The sequence below is a fragment of the Ciconia boyciana genome, chromosome 3 (assembly GCF_034638445.1).
Source record: "Ciconia boyciana chromosome 3, ASM3463844v1, whole genome shotgun sequence".
Classification (NCBI taxonomy): Eukaryota; Metazoa; Chordata; class Aves; order Ciconiiformes; family Ciconiidae; genus Ciconia; species Ciconia boyciana.
Window position 1 is genome coordinate 97,275,696 of NC_132936.1, and position 12,729 is coordinate 97,288,424.

Consider the following 12,729-nt stretch of genomic DNA (forward strand, 5'->3'; position numbering starts at 1 on the left):
TTTCAATTTTTTCCTAATACATGTGAGAAACGTTGGCTAGGTAATAACATGCTATTGCTTTAAATTATTGCTTGAAGTCATAATGGTTACTGCAAGTGTGCGTGTGGTGGAGAAATGACAGATCTTCTTTTGGCTAGTTCTGTATCTGTGGCTGGATCACATATGGATGAAGAAAAGCCATCACTGGCTACATGTGATATTCTTGTAGCATCATAATCTATGAAAACTATGCTGTGTTTTCCTGTAGCAGTATATTTTGAGTGCCTCCTACTGTACAGCATACCGATAGCTTCTTTGTGGGGGAATCTTTAATTTATTTTTCTTTTGGGAAGGTAAGTTCTCTGTATAAACATAATACATTTGAATAAAGTATTGTTGTAGAAGCTAAAGGGCTTTATTAGCTGTGTTTTAGGAATTTGCAGCTTTAGTAAGTTACTTTTTTCAGGAGAATATCTGAATATTTCATTTTAAGATTGTTGAATCTTACTGATCTGTTTACCAGTTGGCAAACAAATCTGCTGAGAAACAAATTTCTACTCCTAAAACGGAAGGGTGAGGATTAGAAATCAGTCTGCTTTCATTAAATTTCTCTTCTTCCATTTCTGGAATTAAGAATGTCTTAATGCTTCTCCTTCCCTTCCGTATTTCAGTCTTGTAATGTCTGCTTCAAAAAAGTAACTACATCCGACTGTTCAGGTGTACAGCAGTCAAGCTGGTCTAGCATTGTTTCAGTGATGCTTTGTTTTTCTGGTTAATACTGCAGTGGCTTTCCTCTGAACTGGTGATGAGACTGCTGGGTAGAGAAGAAAAGATGGCAAATACTACCACTATAACAACTCAGTGATAAAGTTTGTGTGAGTGAAGGAACATGGTATCTTGTCATTTTGCTCAACAGGACATTGGTTCAGATAAGCTGTTGGATGCAATTTAAAAAACAAAAACCAAGATTTGATTTAGATAAAGGCATAAGACTTCCCAGATATTTTATTTAAGAAAATGTAGGTTGCACATGCACGTGCAAACACACACAATATATATTTAACAGCTTTTACATTTTCGTATTTTTCATCAATTCACTACTTTTTGTCAACATTAGTTGAGGGAATAATGGTAGTCAAATGTGTAATTGTCCTTCCATGGTCCAAAGGATTCTTCTGCTCAGCTGCTGATAAAAGCAAATGGGCTGTCACTAGTTTCCATTGTATTTCCAGCTCTAGTCACATGTTGATTCTTAAGTGTATTTCAGGCCACCCAGGTATGTCTGTCTAAATGACCCATGTGCTAATGAATACATTGCTTATTTTCCCACTTTCAATAGTATCTCTAGAAAGATATTAACCTCTTGATACCAAGCGGAATAGCAATACAAAGAAACACTTTGTCTTCCTAAAAGTATTGCATTTTCTGTGAGTGCCCTAAAGAATATCTGATTTTAGATGTGTGATGCAGAGCAATATAGCAGGAGGATATTTGGGTGATGTTAGTACATATCTGACATGTCTGACGTATTTATGGCTTTGTCATTTATAGCTTATGTAGTCATGTTAGAATCATGCCAGTAAACCCTGGAGTTCCATGCCACACCTTGTCACGTTATCTGTGTATCAGAGTTGAAATACTTCACTCATCTAACTCAATCTGTCCTCACGCATTTGTGAGGTATTCATCACAGTATCTAGATACTGGTAACCCATAACACCAGAGCTGCCTGTGAGCTGTTGCACCTTCCTCTATTCTACTGGCTACTTTTTATGTGCTGTGAAAAAATGTATGTTTTCAATGTTTGTTGGATTGCACTTTAATAACAAAGATGTATTTGTCTCTTGTTCCTTCCCGAAACCAGTCTCTGCTCTGTTTAGCAGAGGCTGACAGTCTAGATATTTAACTTTCCAATGTTTGGGAACTGAAGCAACAATGCGTACTTCTTTATACTTTTTGCCAAAAGTACAAAAAGCCTCAAGAAGCCCTGAGGATTAGTTTAATGACTTGAGGCCATGGCATGTTACATTTGAATTGTGTTCTGCTTATAAAAGTTCTTTCCTGCTGCTAACAGTAATTGCATCTACAAAAGCCATGTAAGCAAATTACCAGTGTATTTTTTTTATGCAGCAGATTTTGAGGTGGAGTAAGTAGTAGTTGACAGTTCCCAACATAACATTCCCAAGTACTCAACAAAACAGGAAAAATACCAAATTCCCACAATTATTTTGCTAATACTAAACTCTGTTCACCTTAGGAAGAACGAGCAAACAGGAATAGCATTTTCCTGACGTATGAAAAAACATTTTCAGATAGAAATGTTTCAGCTTCGTAGAGAAATAAGAGCAAAGGGCCTGTTTGTGTAACGTGAGTTATCTCCTGCTTTCCCAAGAGGTTTCATTGCTTTTGTGCTCTACCATATAAACATGCATTCCCACATTGCATTTTCTAAAAATGATACATACCCACAGATCTTGTCAGCGAATTTGAGCCCTGGCAATATGAATATAGTGTTTTTGCTTTGAAGGATTATTGTAAAGCACATTTGCTCTATTTTTAGATGGATGCTAAACATAATACTGGTAAGACATTGACTGCTCTTTGTCGTAGACTCTGGAAGAGAGATTTGCAAAATGAGGGAAATGTCCACTTTTTATGCTTTGGGGCTAAGGCGTTAGTACATTGGTTGGTTTGAAAAAGCTTGCATATTAAAGCAGGCGGTAAAAATGCAGTAGAGAAGTATTGTGGCTCATCTGAGTCAATATTGGTGTTTCATTGACTTGCACAGTGGGATGTCTGGCTGCAAGAGTGTCAAGTCCAGTTCTCACAGTGAAGAAACAAGGCCGCACTTAGGAATGGGAAGCATTTGTCTTAGTTTATAAAAGTCTCAGCAATAATTATTCATAACTATACCTGGTTTAATTCTTTCATTAAAACTTACTAGTTTAAAAACATTCCTTTAAATACTAATTGTTCAAAACACATTAACAGCAATTTCTAGTTAATGGTTCCTTAATTTGAAATCAATCACTTTAAAAAGCTTTAATTTTCTAATTTTAAGAATTCTTCTTATTCTTTATTGCACTGCATCAATAAGCAGATAGATGCCAATAACAGTCGCTTTTAATGATTTCAAAAATCAGATTAAGTTACAGTGAACCGTGGGGTATTTATGATACGTGTTTTGTTTAAAAACTACCATCGTAACAGCAGTATCGTAAAAACAAGGTTCTGCACACTTCTGGAGGAAGTGGTAAGCTGGGAAACCCCACAGACTGCCCACCCAACTTGAGAGGACGGTGCTTGTCAGCACCCGTGAGTGTGTGTCCCCAGCTCGTCCTTCCACCTCGGGGCGTGGGACTGGCTGCAGGGTGCTCTTCATCCCCCGCGGACGGCCGCTGTGCTTTGGGGAGAGGGTCAGAGGGCTGAGCAGTGTCAGTACCTGAGGCCCCTCACTTGCTCGTCCACCTGACCCGCTGCTGCTAGGTAGGCACAGATGTATTCAGAGGCTGCTTCTGCACTGCTCTGCACGATGAGGAGCTGCTGGGATATTTGCCCTTTACGTCTCTGTCACGTTTCCATGCATTATTCATAATGTTGCTAAACCTGTTGGTAGAAAGCATCTTGCTTGCTCAAAATTATCTTTCTAGTGAAAGTATACTAGATATTCATATGGAAAGGAAATTTGTGATAAAAATATCCATCATATCTTTGTTTTCTCTTCATTAAAGGTCACTAGACTCTAAATCCAAGGAGTCAGTGTGAGATTGAACAGCTAATTTCTACATTCATGCTTAAAATGGTTGTCAGCATGCTACACATGAATGTGGATCAGAAGGTTTCTTACAAAAAAAAAAAAAGAAAAAATTTCATGTATGTATTTTTTTCCTTCATGCGTCATCCATGCTAAAGAAAATTGAAATGGGCTCCTCTTGGTTCACATTTTAAGGAAAAAAAAGATACAAGGGTGGAAACACTGTTGCTCAGTGAATGCTGTGTTCCCTGGATTCATAGAAATAATCCTGCAATAAACACTGTTGTCCTGGAGGGCTTTTCTCTGATAAATACGTGGACGTGAATATGCTAAGAAAACCAGCTGTCAGTAGAACTTGTTTTGCTTAAATGCATCAGGCTCCATGCTTTGGGGACTGAAATGGCTGTTTTTTACTGGTCTGGGAGCTGTGCCAGAGGGTTCTTCGTGACTGAGGGTGGTATGCAGAGTTCGGTGACTGCGTTTAACCTTCTCATACGGGCAGGGGAGAATAACAAGAACCTGGTCTGAACTCTTAGACTTCGAATGTTTCTGTATGTTTTTCACGGATGGGAAAAAAAAAAACAAATACAAGAGAAAATTAAGCATGTATATTTGCTTTAAGGTGTTTCCGATCTTTCACCTGTCCTTTCTGCTGGGAGTTGGAGGAGGAAAACCATAGAATATTACCCATTTACTGCCAAGTACTGCCTCTCGCTACGTTTGAGATGCAGGGGTGCTTTGAAGGGCTTCACCTTTAAAGTTGGCATGCCATACTGCTGAGTGCACATCACCAGTTGAAGCCTGCTGTTTCAGAATGATTATGAATACACAGTCTCTAAATGGGTGGCCATGTTTAGGCCTTTTTATATGTCTGTCGTTGTAGAAGACAGAAGTAAGAAGGTCTTCTGTTTGGCATATTAAAATGTGCTTATTCATCTGAGTTGATGATTTCAGTAGAATTGTTAGTAGACAGCCAAGACAGTCCATGACTTCATCAAATCCCAGAGCATCTTTGCAGACATGGGAAGCAGGAACGACTGTTGCTTTGCAGGGCTTTCTCTTCCATTAAGCCTAGTTTGGTCCTGCCTCTACGCAATGCCTGGCCAGTAAGTCAGTGATATCTCCTGCCTGCTGTATGTGCCCGGTCCCCATCAACCAAATCTTCTGGAACTGTAGCCAGTACCATAACCTGATTTCCAGTCTAGCTCTGCTTTGCAACTCTTCCTGTGTCCTAAAAATCATCTGTTTTGCAGCACCACCTTTTGATGGCCTGTTGACGGCTTCAGAAGAGATCGGGGTAGACTGGGATTGACAGTCAAAACAGATCGACTTGTACTTCTATCCCAAGAGTTCAACTGTACCGGTTGTTCCTTTTTTTTCTGAAGCTGATAACAGAACAATTAGTGAAAATAGTTGTAAAAGAACTAAGATTATGTGTCTATCATCTAAATGGTGCTTTAATGCTGGATATGTTAATGCTGTCCTTAAATGGTTCAGTTAGTGAGATTTTTTTTTTAAGCTGGTTTTCTTTCAGTTAAGGGACTAAGCAATTAGACCTAATCATTGAGGTATGAAATTCTTGAGGTAGTTCGGTGGGACTGATTTTGTTGCTAGGTAATGAGGTGCCAGTTTCTCTGTATAGGAGATAAGGGGCAGGTTTTGGTCTGACGTACGCTTTGTGGCAATCCAGAGCTCAGCATTGACTCAAGTCTCAGAGCAAAACTTAGAGTTCAGTGTTGGGAAGGGTTCATGTCTTCCTGGAGGTTTTGTCAGGTCTCTCTCAGAGTGTCACCTTGTATGCATAAGGTTCTGTAACCTGATGGTGGAGGCAGTATTTTTACATGATATTACCCCTTAAAGGATTTTCTTGTATAGTAGAAAAATATGTATAGAAAATGGAATTAATAAGAAATTACAAAAGAAAACGGAAACGTGATTCAAGACAGCCCTCTCCAACTCCCTTCCTCTACATACTTCTGACTAGAGTGGAATGGTCTACAGAAATTTCAGTAGTTTTCAACACATTTGTTTCCTTTCAATAGAAATCTTTCCATTAAGGTGTTGCATTTTTTTCACTTGTGTACATATAGTTTCTTTCAGGCTACCCTAATTAAACATACAATTCTGTTTCATGTTATGTTGTCATATGCTATGCGTGTACCATGTTTCATTGTAATAATCCCTGTTTCAACACAGGCATTTCTAAGTACCATTGTAAAGCTGTACTCTTCTAAAATATCCTCCTCAGCATTTTTACTGTGGTACCACTGCTTCTAGGTGTGTTTACCCTCCTACAAAGAGTGATAATGGAGGAAGAAGGGAACAAAGTAATTTTTCTTTGGGACATCAGACAGTATTCTTCATAAAGATGTTCTTGGTTCTTTACTGTTGCCCATATGTTTAGACTTCTATCTTTGTACAGTGAGACTGTCAGAAGCACTTAATTAGTCAAAACTAATTCTGGCAATGACATTGAAAATTACTGTCATCTCAGTTACTAGCTAAGCCAGTACTTAATACTTTTGAAATCCTCCTCTGTATTTGCAATAGGATTTTTTTTAAAATTATTTTCTTAGATTGTGTTTACTTTGCTACTGAAATTCATTTTAGTTTTACAAAATGTTACTTTTCTTTTGATACATCAAATGTTTTTGGCTTTTCTACTGCCTATGTTGTCCTTATGATTTGAGGGGGTTGGAGGGTATTTTTATTGCCATTCTGACAGTCCTGGTGCAGTACTGAAGTGCCTTTCTCAGATATTTCCCCAAGACATTGGAGCACACACAGCAGATTTCTTCTTCCTTTCTTGAAATGTTTTTGTAGGAGAAAGGAAGCCTGCTGAACAGAATCGATCCACGTTAGTGCTGAACTGTGTCATTCACAGGCGGCAGGATTTTTTTAATACCTAAGAATTGATAGGAATCTTTTGGGTTTTTTATGTAGGACCTTTTGTTCTGAAGAACTGTGTGGGCCAACTGTAGGGCCAGCTTGAACTCCTGGAAATGTTTTCCATAAAATTAGTTAGGCTGACCAGAGAAATTTGAAACAAGGGTCATCTTCTTTTATTCTATGGCTTGTGATATGGCAGTAATAGAGCAAGCAGGAGGGTCTGGTAACTGGGGTTAAATGTTAACCTTAAAAATTCCTAACTAGGTGTTTCTTGAAAATGCAATGAAAAAATCAGATCCTACCTGAATTGTAAAATTTAGACATAGGGAAACTTAACTTGGAGTTTGTCTAGGGCTAAGTTAATTGTGGTTTGACGGATAATGTGCTGTTGTTAAATACTACTTTAAAAAACAACAACAATTAAATACAGAGTTGCGGGGAAATCACAATTGAAGCAGTAGTTTCTCTGTTGTTAAACATGCTTAATTCCACAGACTGTCTCTTTGGAATGAAATAGCTCTTTCAGAAGAAAAGTGCTTCAAAATTACTGACTGCATCAAATTTAAAAATTATCTGACAAGTCTGAGACTTCTGCCAATTTATCCTTAAATGTAATCACATGAGCAGGTCATGGAGGGTTTTTCTTTAAGCTCGAAGTTGAGCTTTAGCTGTTCAACTGTATCCATTCTAACTGGGCATTAATCACCAAAACTAGCAAACAGTAATTACAGTGAGTTAATTAGAATTTGTTTAAGCAGCAAATGCAGTGAGTCTAGAAAGGCACATTTACTCAACAGTTATGAAAACTCAAATTCCCTAGAGTACACTTTGAACCTGCTTTTGTTGCCATGTGGGTATTTTCCCCATTTTTTGTTGTAAATCCAAACCCACCACTACAGAACTTGATATCATCTTTTAACAGAGTACACTTTACTGAAGCTGATTTTTGTGTATTTGGGATATGTGGCTTGCTCTCTGAATACGGCGACTAAGTCATTTGTTTTCAGAGAACTTCACTCTAATTGCGATCTGCACATTACAGTGTTCTGTCTTCAGACTTTTCCTATTTTATTATTTAAAGCAGTTAACAAAAAGTCAGCTACTGTTTAATGCTTGCTTCTGGATGGTCACGTTCGATAGGTACAAATCTCTGACCACTTGGAAGTGAAGAGTTAAGGATTTTCAGATAAAACCTCTAAAAAATGTGAAACGCAGAATTAAGTCGTATGTGAAAGACCTCAGTTTTGATTGCCTCTGTGGTCTTCTTCCCCCCTCGGCTGGGGAGAGCTGGCAGTACCCACTAGGAACCATGTTCCTGTTGCTGGCATTTTGGGAGGGAACACAGTGGCACGGGGAGCGTGGATTGAGGAGGACGGCAGAGGAACAGCCCTGCAGGGAATCCGATGGGCAGGAGGGGAGACTGTAAGTGGAGGGATCTTGGACCTGTTGTGTGTGTGATCAAAGGACAGGATTGAAGTGTGTCCTTCGAGATTACCAGGTCGTTCCCCTGCCAACCTGCCTTTTTCCCATAAGCTTCCTGACCCCATAGTAGTATTAGGTACCACCTCTCAATTTTCTTAGCTCTCCACCTCTCCTCCTGCCAGTAATCAGTGGCATTTTGAACTTAATGTCTTCTTGAAAGGAGCTTTAATACCTCCTTAATTATCTGTTGTAGGAGGATGCCATTTCCCCAAAATAAATTGTGGCTGATTTTTGCAACATGACTACTGGTTTTCTGGGGGTTTCCTTTTCCCTAGTTATTGTCAAGAATGTGATTCATTGTATTGCTGATTTCGTTTAAGGCATATGAGGCAGTCACAGTCTGTCCCGCTACTTAACTACACAAGCTGCTCAGCTTGTGTGAATGTTAGCTGAAACCCCGTTTCCTTTCAGCACTTGCACATTGGACCTACCTGGAGAATATGTATAAAAGACATATTCCCAAATGTGAGACTTTTTGTTGAATAATCTTTTCCTACATAAGAGATTCCCCTTCAGAAATATTGAGAACTATCCTAGGAGCTTTCCTCTGGAGAATCCCCTTAACAAATCACAAGGATTTGTTGAATTGTGAACCCAACACAGGCATCCTGTAACTATGCTGAACTTCAGCTTTCTTTAAATGAAAGTGCAGATTGTAGGCAACATAGAAAAGTCATTCTTTAAATGGAGTGGAGTTGCTGTATTTTGTAGGTTTGCTTTTTGAAAAACATGAAAGCTGATCTTTGTAGAAAGCAGAAACAGCCAAAAACATAATTGTGCAGAGCAGGGCTTCATGTGAGTCCCGTACATTTTGCATCTTTCATTTCTCTACAGCCAGCACTTCTCAAGGACTAGCAGGACCTGATTAATCTGCAGCCCAGAAGAAACACACAGAGGTAGAGTTGGCCTATGGGCCACCTTACATCCAAGGAGTTCCATACTCCTTTTATGTTTAAGGAAGCTTTTATTTTTTTTTTCCCAATCAAGAAGAAATGCTCCCTGCTCTCTTTTATTGCAAATCAGCAAATTCTTCTGCTGTCTTCAAGTTGTCACAGGCTACAGCTAAACTGTGGGACCCACTTCTGCGGTTTGCACCCTGGTCAAATTCAAAACTAGTGGCAGGAGAAGACCTGGATGTTCAACATCCCACTTCCCACCCTGACATTCGTTGGAAGAAGTCCCGAGCACTTGGATAGAGAGGAACTTGTGTGCTCCAACAGGTCTTTGATCTGGATGATTAAGAGCCAAAACTCTGGTGTACACGGTGAAGCACACCTGCCTTGCATTGTTTCAGTTTTTTGGGTTTGTGGGATTTTTTTTTGGTGCAGTCATTGATATATCTAGCTAAGAAAATTTGGAAATGCTTATTTAAGACATTTATCAAACGTGACATGGGGTAGCAGTGTTTTGAAATCCTTTCATTTCAGTGGGTTTATAAAGCATTCCTGTCTTTCATGATTTCTGCAAATCGTGTAGCCAATGTGTTAATGGAAAAAAATCAGCACTTTTTTATGTATCATTTGGAAAACATGCATGTGTGTTGACAAAGAATACAGAATTTAAGTCACAGATCTCACGTGTGATATTTAATGTGTGCATGCAGTATGTGTCAAACATCCCACGGAGAAAGATGAATTAAATGTGGCAGGAACTGGAACTTTAGAATACAAAAATGTAGAGTCTTTTTTGTTAAATTTTAAAACTAAATTCTTTGAGCTGGTTTCTGGTCAAGGGCCGCTGAAAATACATGAGGAGGAAACTTGAGCTGTTTAACAATTTCGGTGGACAAAACTCTGTTAGTACCAAAGTTGCAGACACCACAGTGCAAATAGAGCGAAACAATTCTGCTTGCAGATATTTGCTGTGGAAGCCAATAAAAGGGCTGTGCTCTTCTGTGTGGTTTAGTGATGTCAAGCACTACTTGCTGGAGGCAGCTGCGCTACTGCAATGCTTTCCTGACCTTAAATAGCCTATATGCTGGGTAATGCAAGCATTCAAATATAAATACAGGGCACATAAGGACAGAAGGAGGCCAGAAAAGCCATCTAGGCCCCTTCCCTCCCCTGAATTAGTCAGTGTCTTCCTCGGTATTCTTCTCTTCTGGTATTTGTCCAAGATATTTACAAAACGGTTTAGACTAATTGTTCCCTTGTGTTGCCTCAGTACTGTTTATTCCATATGTTAAGTACTGCGTGCAAAGCAATTCTGCTCTTCAGAGTGGCTGCTGCTTCCTTTCCTTTCCTTTCCTTTCCTTTCCTTTCCTTTCCTTTCCTTTCCTTTCCTTTCCTTTCCTTTCCTTTCCTTTCCTTTCCTTTCCTTTCCTTTCCTTTCCTTTCCTTTCCTTTCCTTTCCTTTTCCTTTTCCTTTTCCTTTTCCTTTTCCTTTTCCTTTTCCTTTTCCTTTTCCTTTTCCTTTTCCTTTTCCTTTCTCCATGGTTGCCTTTGATAGCAACCCAAACAGCTGTGCAACCTCTGTCTGTCCTGGGAGGCTGCGTGTACCTCAGCAGCAGCAGCCCGCTGCTCTTCCCTAGCCGCCCTCTCTAGGGCAAGTAGGACTTTATGGGACATGTTGTGGAGGTAATTCCTTCAGGTTGTGTTTTTGGTCGGCTTCCCAGATATTTTGGGTTTTTTTTTTTCCTTTTACTCTGTAATGGTAGGATGGTTAGATGGCATGTATGTGTAATTATATAGTGATCCTCTTAATTTGTTCCATTGCTCAAAGATCGTCTTTGTTTCTTTTGTAGCTGTAATGAGGACTGTGTAACTCGCTTCCTACCATCTCAAATCCTGTTGTTTTCAGTTGGTACTCTTGTTTTTGTTCACTTACCTACCACTTAAGTTTCTCTTACTGCCTTCTTTTTTTTTCTTTAAGTTCCGTCTCTATTTTCTGGTTTCTGTTTGGCCTTTTGTTTTTAGCTCTGCATGCATCTCTGAAAATATGTTTCATTTTCAAGAAGTGAGCCTCTGGTTTTTTGCATGTCAGGTAGCAGTTTTTCCTGCAGTTGACATAGAAACTGCGAGGAGAGTTGAATGATGAACGTACATCATGACAAAGGAAGTCTTGTTGAAAGTTTAGGCACTGTTTGCTCAATGAAAATCTAACAGCCCTTTCAATGGTCTGATACACAGAATCACTGCACATCCAGAACAGTCATTTAGTGTTTTTTACCATTTCAGTGCCTTTGTTCTCTTTATTTTAAAACATTTTAACATTAACGGGTTTTTATAACACTTAAAAATGTTTATTTTACATTTCTTTTAACATTAAGTCTCTTTACAATTAATTGCTTGCATTTATAAAAGAGCGAAAACTTCAGGATTTTTAGGCAACAGTGAAAGCAAAAAAATTCCATTAAATTCTGTTTGTCAAAACCTGGATTACATATAATTGAACAACCTTTTTTCCCCTCCATGACCATATTCTATTTAGAGTATGTGTCTCAGCAATAACAGGGATCATATTTCTCAGTACTATGAATTTCTTTACTGATTTTTTTTTTTCTAGTATTATGTTAAAATTTCGGAGGTCATGTCAATTTATAAAATATATCAAGTTCCTTAACCTATGATAGCTACAGTGCTTTTGTAGAAAATTCATTTGCAGCAAATAAGTGGCAGATTTCACATCAGAGTCGTAGAGCACTTTGTTGGAAACAAACTCTGAATCATCCAGCCCAGCTTCCTGCTTGGCACAGGACTACCGCCAGCGCTAGCTCAGGTTTTGTGCACTGGGGCCTTTGTCTGGCCACGACTTGAACGCTTCCCGCAGTGGAGATCCTACAGCCTCCCTGAGGAACCGGTCTGCTGCTCTGCTACCCTCCTCAGGGGAGGAGTTCCTCCAAAAGTCCAGTCTGAGCACCCCAAGGCCTCAGTTGGCCCAGTCCTTGAGATCATAAAGGTGTCTCTGGGTTGAAGCTGTGCAGTTTGTTGGAGCAGTATTATACAATGTCATTAACGGTATGCCATTTATCATGGTGGTATGGAAGCAAGGTACTCTTCACCCTTGAGCTACCATTCTTCCATTTCAACTCTGAATCAGTAACGGAAGCTATGTTAGCACCACTTGCTTCCCCCATAAATTAAGCTTTTTTTCGTTAGTCTCATCGTGCTTCTCCAGCAACATGGAAGGGTGAGGTCTTACGGATATATTGCTAGCTAGGATTTGCTCTGGCTGGAGGTCATGATGAGCTGGTATAAAGTTAAATTAAGTTCCCATCTCACTGCTGACACAGTAAAGGCATGGCATGAGGAGTGAGGGTATAAGTTTGCTGCATTCTGCCAGGTATCACCAATGCATGGTCCTTTGGGACTGGCTGTTACATGACGTAATTTAGAGCAGTGTAGGGCAGTATGGGGCCAAAAATCAAAGAATTTGGGTCAATGTTATGGGTGGTGGTATGCCGTGCCACACCAAGGCACATAATACAGGGAAATCTCTTTTACTTTATCTTTTTAACTCTGTATACTGAAGGCTTCTAGTCTCTTTTCACTATACAAATACTGATTTGTATTTTCCTTTCTTAAATTTCATATGCTATAGCAAAATTTAAAAAAAAAATACCCTGAAATAGAACCGCTAGTCACTAGCAGTGAATGATCTTGGCAATGCAACTGGCATTGCTGAGT

General features: G+C 39.3%; 1 protein-coding gene across 2 annotated transcripts in view; it reads left to right on the forward strand.

Moving 5' to 3' along the window:
* BABAM2 (BRISC and BRCA1 A complex member 2) overlaps window positions 1-12,729 on the forward strand; it is a 179,469-nt gene that overhangs the window by 96,689 nt on the left and 70,051 nt on the right. The gene's annotated exons all lie outside the window — the stretch shown is intronic.